We start from the raw sequence: 7,274 nt of genomic DNA on the forward strand, positions 1-7,274 counted from the left end.
TACCCCGGCCCGGATTTTTCCTTTCCTAATGTCCGCGCCCCTCCTCTCCGCTTCCCCTACTCTCTACTCTCTGGCGCGCACTCTTTCTCTCCCAGGTTCATTCACATTATTAGCTTGAAGGAAGCCAGGACAGGTATCCCCGGGCAAAATGAAAGGAAGCGCGTCTCCAGCCGCCTCTCTTAACCAAGCAGGGACACCCAGCCTCCCCTTCGTCCCTGGGGATTCTGTGGTGTGGAGTGCGGTATGCGTCTGCTTTGCCCTGGACGTATCGCGGCCTCTGCTTGGCCGTGAAGTATAGGCTTGAATGGGAGTGAGTGTTCTTGTCACATTTCCACAAGTCCCAGATGTGGTCACAGCTGGGAGTCAGACAGGCCGGGCTGGGCCCTGGCCACCCGACCTCTGGTGGTTCCTGGGCCTGCTGGCTTCTTCAGAGCTTCCTGACAAGGGCTGAGGCTCCGGACTCCTGGAGGCACTGAAGATGTGGCTGGCCCCCCTCACCACTGTTCTGCTCCCAGAGGCCAGGAACGTTCCCTTATGTATTTGATTTAAACCTTCCACCTTCCACTGCTTTCTCTCTTCCTCCCAGTTCCTTTCCATACCCGTATATCTTCCTGCTTTTGCCTCTACTCGAGCTTGACAGCCTTTTTCTGCCTCCTCTTTATTGCCAGCCTCTGCCCAAGCCCTGCTGGCTTCACTTAATTGTCTTTGCTCCTGACACGGTCCCAGCCTGGACACACTCCCTTCTTGTCGGAGCCGGGCCACTCTCCTTCAACACCCAGCTCCAATCTCTTCCCTCCAGGAGGCCTCGGAGACCATCGCCAGGCGGTCCGTTTCTTCAGCTCACACCTGCCTGTGAGCCCGTTGGCATCCTTCAGGGTGTTCTGTGGGGTGCTGCTGTGGACCCCAGGAAATGGAAAGAGGTGTGCGGAGAACTGCGGTCCTTGGAAGATGAAGCTTGAATTTCACATCTCTTGTGGCATCTTCCCGACCACTCTCTAGAGACAGTTATTCCACGTGGGAACCACTGCTCTGGCTCCCACAAGATTGCAGACTTCCCTGGGTCTGGCTTATGTGGTAATACGTAACAAATATTCACTAAGTAAGAGATGCTCCTTGCCCCCTGGAAAATTATTGTCTGCCTGGACCAGCTTGGCTGCATTCATTAGCATTTGTCTGCCCCCTTCTCCTGCCTTTAGGGTGTCTGTTTTGCCTTTAAAGCTTCAAACAAGGGTCAACGCCTCTATTTTACTTTTTAAATCTTATCACCAGCTGGTGTGCACCCAGCAGATACCAAATATATATCTGAATTGGCTCAGAACAAGGCTGCTCACCTCTATCCCTAATTTCCTTGAGATTAAGTCAAGAATCCTGTCCTTAGAAGCCAAGGGAAAGGTGATTCTCATGCTTTTCTTTTTAGGAGCAAATCTTGGTTTCAGAGAAAAATCTTAAACAGAATTCTGACCTGATCTTCCACCACTAGCCCTGTAGGTAAGATGAAGAACTCAGTTTGTACCAGCCACCCCACCTAGAGCTCCTAGAGCACCCACACTTCCGTGAAACATGATGTGAAAACCTACATCCCAAGGCAGCTGCTGGGTTACATGGGAACATCTCCTCCAGCCCTCTCTGTAAGCTGCCTTCCTGGACGAGTGTCTTTGGTATTCTCCGGTTAGGCAGGGGCCATGACACGTGGGCTGTGGGACCCTCCTCCAAGCAAGCAAGAGATCGAACTAAACTTTTCATTCATCAGAGCCATATTCAACTAGCTCTAACCTTGCACTCACAGAGAGCACCTGAGCGTTTAGAGAGTGCTGCACCAGGAAGCACACATGATCAGTCGTCGCCATCACACTGGCTCTTGAAAGACTAGCAAGATGATCAGGACAAGCCCAGCCCACCTGGGGGAAAGACACCTCTCCAGTCCAGCCTTGAGAGCCACCAAAGCAGCCTTGCGTGGTGCATGCACGTTGCAGTCATTTGTGGTACGAATAGCAATGGCTGCCATTTCTGCCCTTTCTGTGATGTTTCCTGGGGGTGCACATTTCATGCTCTGTTCATTCTCTTCGTGCACCTGGGGAATCTGCGGTGCGGAGTAGTTGAGTAACTTGTTCCAGGTCTCACACCCGCTACTCACGGGGGTCAGATCCTAGCTCGGCCAGAATCTTTCAAGGACACCAAACAGTGTCTTTGCTGTTGTCAAGGGCTACTGGGCTGCATTGTTATTACCTGCTAGTTTCAGGGGAATCCAGATGGGTGGTGGGCAGTTTGCCTTTCTGCCCTTGGGCACCCAACTGGGAGCTGTGGTTGATCCTGAGATGGGTAGGATGTAGACTGTGCAGTCAAACAAGGACTTGACCCCTGGCGGAAGGACCTAGAGCAAATGCGAGACTGTCAGAGACCACTTATCATGCTTGGGTGAGCACAATTTAAATCTGGAAATTTCTGCCCAGCGGATTAGAGGACGAAATGGCAGGATTTCACTGTGGCTCACGGACTGTGGATGTTCAGCATCCCATGGGATGCTCCCAAACCTGAGAGAGGGGTGCGTCCTCTTGCTTGGGGAAGGCTCTGCCCTGGAGACACTGGATACTTGACATCTTCCCGAGGGAGCCATCCAGTGTAAGTGGTACTACGGGGCGGGGGGAGGGATCAACTAATTGCACACACGTTATTACCTTTCCAGACAGCTGCAAAAGTGGGGCATTTGACATTCCGTTGGACCGGGCCTCCAAAACTGTATTTTTCAACACAGGGTTCTTAATTTTTGTCCTCCTCTGGATCATTTGGGTAATTACCACAATTCGGTGCTTCACTTAGTCCGTGATGACAACGGAGCCATAATGAGCCTGAACCTTCACAATCCCGAGTCCAGGGCGGGGCAGTCAGGCGGGCTGCTGCGGCAGCCAAGGGAGAGGAATACAGTATTAGGCTGCTCACGCTGCATAACGTGTACTTCAAAGCCGCTGAGCAGGAGCAGGCTGAGCCTCTGGCGGGGAGGGGAGCAGGGAGGGGCCCTTCACCCGCCAGGGATGCAGGGCTGCTGTGTGCAACGAGAGGGCGGGGCTCCGAAAGCCTTTATTAAAGGCTTTGTTTCCCGCCTTTGTCCTCCAGAAATAATGACCTTTGTGTGGCAACTTTTCGTCATATCTCATTTCTATGCCCAAAGCAGATGGTTCCTGTGATTTCAAAAGGCTTAGTGGGGGGATTTTGGGAGCCTGGGTTGATATCTCAGGTGAATAGACAGAGCGATTTTGAGGTTGGGATGAGTCTCAGAAAGTTCCGGGGGGCCTGGCTCTGAGGGAAGGCTTTATCTGCAACCCATCTGGGCTGCTCTGAATCCGAGAAGAATGCCTTGAGATCTTGGTTTTGAAAGCTTTTGCCTCTATCAGATTATGCATATTGCAGCAATGACTTTTTTCCCCCCTCACTGTTTCGTATCCTTTGAGAGATAGTGCAAATCAGAAAATGCTGCTTGGCTTTATAAATTGAGATTTATTCCATTTCATTTTCTTATAACTGATATCCCATTTGAGCTGGATACACAGCATTCTTTGTCTGCTGCACCATAACAAAATCGTGGCAAGCCCCCAGAAGTACCAGAAGCAGCACCCTAGAAGTGTGAAGAGGGAAGGCAAGCAGCATTTAGTGGGTGTTCTCTGGATGATCCTTCCTTTGTGGCCTCATTTCGGTTCATCATGACCACAATCCTAAAAGGTTGTCATCTTTACCCACAGTTCGTAAAGGTTGAACTTGCAGCTAAACTGAGTAAAAGGTGGGGTTACGACTTGAACCCAGCTCTGCCTGGAGCTGCCATGCTCTGTAGCTATCAGTCTGCACCCCAGCCTCTGGAGGGCGCCTACTCTGCTTTCTCCCCCACATATTCATCCAGATGAGATCAAGTTCAAAGGGCTGTCAAAGTCACCTGGGGGTGTAGAGGTTAGGAAAGGCTGCACCTTGCAAACCAGGTGGGGTAAAGCAGGCTGCTCATTTATTTCCTGGGCAGGTAGGGGTGAAGAAAGGTGTGCATCCTTCTCCCTTGACCTCCTGGCTCCAGCCCCAGTATCTGTGCTGGTAATGGCTAGAGCTGAAGGCAGAGGACCAGCCCCTAAACCAGGTGTTCTCTGCAGATCTCCTGGGAGACAGCTGTGGCTTCTGGCAGCTATCCACTCTTGGGCATTTTTCATTTATTGTCCGTGGGAGGAAAACCCAGTGCCCTGCTGCCAGTGTTAAATACTGAACAAAACAGTGAACTGCGAATGAAGTCGCTGTGGACTTACTTATTCAGGATCTGTGTGATTTTAGACTGAATCACATCAGGCACTGTGCTAGGCAGCTGTGGCTGTGCTGGGTGGGCGCCCCTGCTAGAAATTGTTCTAGAACCAGCCCGGCTGATGAACATATTGATATTAACAGCCTGACTCGACCAAAGCTTCCGGCCCAGCACGCTTGAGAGTTAGCTGGTTATTCTGAGAACAGTCCTTTCAAAACACTCTCCAGGACAAATAGGCTGAGAGGTTCCTTTGTCCTCAGCTAGCCTCTGAAACAGAGCTGACTCTCAAAGCTTCAAGAAGTCCAGGGAAGAAATGGTCAGCAGGAAGAGTCTGGAGCCTTTGAAAGTGGGGTGCAGGTGGGGCTGGGAAAGGTGGTCAGTGACAGCACATGCATCAGCTAATGTGCATGCACCATTTGTGCTTTTGCCCAAGCAGAGCTTTTAATTCTGAAAATATAACAGCCTTGTGCAGGAGCTGGAAGAAAGGGCAGTGTTTCGTGGTCAACTTTGCTGCTAAGAGCCTGGCTGAGGATTGAAAGGTTTGGTTCAGGGGAGGTCCACGGACCTTGGCTTCTGAATCACACCTTCCTTTCCATCTGCCTGCCAAGGCTCTCAGCTGCCTGCTGGTGTGCTGGAGGTGGGTTGCTGTAGGCTTACCCCGCAGGGAGGGAGGGGTTGCTTTGTACTGCACTTGTCTTTCTGAATCACTGCAGTATCAATCAAATATTCCAATTTGGTCTCCTCTGTGGGCTATTCTGCTCACTCTGTCATTGAAGAGCCCTGGGTCTTTGCTAATTTCTCTTCAAGGCCTTTTGAGGAGGTGGGCAGAGAAGGTCATTAGATTTAGGCTGACCTGGGTTCCCAGTCCTGCTTTGACACCTGCAGCTGTGTGGCCTTGAACTAGTTGCTGAACCACACTAGGCCTATAACATGGGGACTCAAGCACTTGCCTCATGGGTGGTTGCACGGGATGAAGCAGCCCAGGGAAAGCATTGACACAAAAATGTTAAAAGCCAGTGTTTATTGAGTACTTCCTATGTTCCAGGCTTCGTTCTCAGTGCTTTGCCACGTATGACTTCTTATTAGCACCCAAATGGTGCTAATTACAGAGATGCAACCTTCCCAGGTGTCCAACCCACCCATGCTGCACAGCAGCTCAGAGCGAGCGCATGACATGCATGGTGTTGGTGAAGCAGGCGCTGGGAAACCACCTCAGCACAATGACCGCATCTCCTGTCTTGAAGAAGCCTGCCTTGCGGATATTCTTGGCCAAATTCATGTGCAGGTCCACGTCCTTGCACACCAGGGGCAGATGCCTGGAGGCCTCTGTACAGGCTGTCTGGGGATTTTGGTCCCCATGACAATGGGGGGTACCGCGGCACATGGTGGGCAGATCTGCCGACTTGGTGAGCACAATAATGGCCGCACTACAGCACTTGAACAAATGGCGGCTCCTGTGGAGTTGCTGGTAACTGGGGCCAGGAGGCGCAGCTCCTCAAATAATTGCAAGTGGAAGTTGGCAGCCTTGGCCTCCCAGGCAGTCAGGTGCTGCCTGCAAACAGCCTTCAGTGGGTAGTTGCCCTTGGCCCTCTCGGAAGAGCATGGTGCAGTCTGCCCTATCCAAGATGACACTGGTCCGGCTGCTGCCCTTAGCCTGTGAGGGCTGGAGCTTCTTGATCTTGCCTTCCATCATCTGTGAGGCATGGATGACAGGCTTCCAAGTGTGGTTATAGCATCCACCTATCCTCTTAGCCAGGAAACACTGCAGGAATCTTGATGCCCAGGTCACCGCGGGCCACCCGGATGCCATCACTGGCTTCCAGGATCTCACCAAACCCTTGTGCAGATGTCTTGATGTTCTTGCTGCTGATCTTGATGTTCTTTCCCTTCTCTTCCAAGACCTGCCCCACGGTGTGGATATCAGAAGCCTTGTGGATGAAGGATGTGAGCGTCATGTCTAAGTCCTGCTCCACCCTGAACTTCAGGTCCTAGATTTCCTTCTTGGACACCGTAGGCAGGTTCATGGTATACTCAGGAAGGTTCACACTTTTTTTGCTGCCCAAGGAGCCACCATTTTCCATTTTGGTCACCAGGAAGTTGGGACCTTTCCCCTTCACTAGCAGGGAAATGAGGCTGTTGTCCACGTGGGCTTTACTGCCCATGTCTACGACCTTGCAGATGTTCTTGGAGTCCAGCCATAGCACATTCTCCTTGCACTGCCCCATGTATGTGCTGTCCAGCATTATTTTGAGTGTGGCTCCCTTTTTGAGCTCTGCCTCAGTGGGGCTGCTGCCTTTGATGAGCCCAGTTCAGATCTTGGGACCCTTGGTGTCCAGGGCCACAGCCATTGGCCAGTAAAGAATGGGGTTGGAGGCAGAGCTCTCAGAGGCTGTATGCACATTCTTGACGTTCTCTGCATGGTGCTCATGAGTTCTGTGAATGATGTTCAGCTGGGCCACATTCATCCCACGTCCATCTCCTTTAGCTAAGTGGGAGTATGGGCCGGTGATACAGATGAAGCCAGTGTTGTTGGTCATGATGGGGGCAAGATGATGTCCAGGCAGCACATGTGCTCCAGAAAGGTGTTGGCCATGGGCACAGGCAGCTGCTGCTTTTGGGCGAAGGCCGTCCCGGCTTTGCTGAGGGGCTTTGACATGGCTTCTGAGGTGTGCGTCTCATGCACTCAGCTGGGGCTGCAGTACAGAAAGAGGCAGAACACTCTACAAGCTCGGGATTTGTCTGGATTCCTTTCCCATATTGTCCCCTGGGAACCCATGCACATGAATCTTCTAGGTGGCAAACATATTGTTAAATCATTGCCGTCTTCCATGGGTGGCAATGCAAGAGCTTGCAAAAACTGACTCAACCCTTTGAGGCTTCCATGGCATGGACCCACTATGAAATCTGCCCTTGTCCAGTTTTGTGAGATTTGAAAGGGGTGGTATATGAAGTATGTAGCACAGAGCCCAGCTGATCCAGTCACAGTGGTTTGACATCAGCAGGT

At 51.7% G+C, this 7,274-nt stretch overlaps 1 pseudogene; it reads right to left on the bottom strand.

Moving 5' to 3' along the window:
• Positions 1 to 5,426: 5,426 nt before the first annotated feature.
• Positions 5,427 to 6,932, bottom strand: LOC104857123 (annotated as a pseudogene).
• Positions 6,933 to 7,274: the final 342 nt, after the last annotated feature.

Source organism: Fukomys damarensis, unplaced genomic scaffold, assembly GCF_012274545.1.
Source record: "Fukomys damarensis isolate Sample0158 unplaced genomic scaffold, DMR_v1.0_HiC HiC_scaffold_23, whole genome shotgun sequence".
Taxonomy (NCBI): domain Eukaryota; kingdom Metazoa; phylum Chordata; class Mammalia; order Rodentia; family Bathyergidae; genus Fukomys; species Fukomys damarensis.